Source organism: Adiantum capillus-veneris, chromosome 16 (genome assembly GCF_014529385.1).
Source record: "Adiantum capillus-veneris isolate H3 chromosome 16, ASM1452938v2, whole genome shotgun sequence".
Classification (NCBI taxonomy): domain Eukaryota; kingdom Viridiplantae; phylum Streptophyta; class Polypodiopsida; order Polypodiales; family Pteridaceae; genus Adiantum; species Adiantum capillus-veneris.
In genome coordinates, this window is record NC_140946.1 from 96,107,861 (window position 1) to 96,109,217 (window position 1,357).

Consider the following 1,357-nt stretch of genomic DNA (forward strand, 5'->3'; position numbering starts at 1 on the left):
TCCTGTCTGTGCATGTCTACCTTTGTTGCCTCCAAGTCTACATTCATTCTCTACAATTGCTCTTTCTTCTCATGAACCCTATCATTGAAGGTGCTAACCATTTTCTTTGCTGCCAATATATGGTCTTGTAAATCCACATTTACAGTGGCTGTTTCTTCTACCTCATGCTTCCATTCAAGCTTCACATTGAGTAGAGGTGATGCCGCAACTTGTGTGGCCCCATTGGCCTCTCTCCACCTGTCAACGTTTTGGGCATAAGTGCCTTTTTTAAGGACAATGGCCACAACTTCTTCAACGAACACGGCCCAAGAAATAGGTTTTCTCTCCTAGTCTTTCTTCTTTGTTCAGCTCTTCTGAGTTGTGCTACCAGCTTCGCAATTTTCTAAAACAAATGCACGGGCAATATGCAATAGAAAAAGTGTAATTTATGGGAGGCTCTTGGTATACCTTATGGTGCTGCATCATGAATGACAAAAAACTCTGGCTTCACTATTTTACAATGTACCTTTCGAATTCCTCTTTGGGGCTCTTTGAACATTGTGATCCACATGCCTTCAGGCACATCATTGTTGCTCAATTGTCGTGGACTCTCACCCACAAGGCTAAGACCATATTCCTGATGGAACTCCTCCTTACTACAATAGAACTTTCCTTGATGTGGATATTTAATTTTGGGGGCATGCCAACGACCACCTGCTTCACACACAAAATACCTCACATGCAACCCATAAACCTGCACCGCAAAGTCAAAATGAGTCAAGTACATGTCGGTGCAATGCTCTTATTTCCCATGGCAGGGGAATGCACTCAATTCTAAACCTTGTCTCCCTTGCTATTCAAGGTCCTACTCCTCTGTGCCCCTTGGCGCCTAATTCTTTTGGCAGTGTGCTTCTCAGCGTCCATGGTGCTTTTGTCCTTGTGAGAGCTGTCTTTTTTGAGCTTCTACTCTTTGGTTCTCTCTCTCTCTCTCTCTCTCTCTCTCTCTCTCTCTCTCTCTCTCAACATAGCTCTAAACATTTGATTGCATGACTAATACAACACACTAAAATAAACATAACCCAAGAGTTTCTACATAAAACTATGATCCTCTATATCCTGCAAATGCACTCTCAAAGAAACTTTCTCCTTTATCTTCTCAGGATATGGGCCACCTTGCTTTGCTCCTTATCAATTAATATCTTTGAACTAACACCAAATCGGAACCTATTTTCAATCGATATAGATGGAGAATTCTCTCTTCTAAGGTATGACCCTGCTTAGTCCAAACCTTTAGCGTTGACGGACCCTTCTTCTCTTCATGTGGCCCTCATGCTCTAATCACTCCACTATGCTTGTATGCTACTCGGCTCCAGGTGTT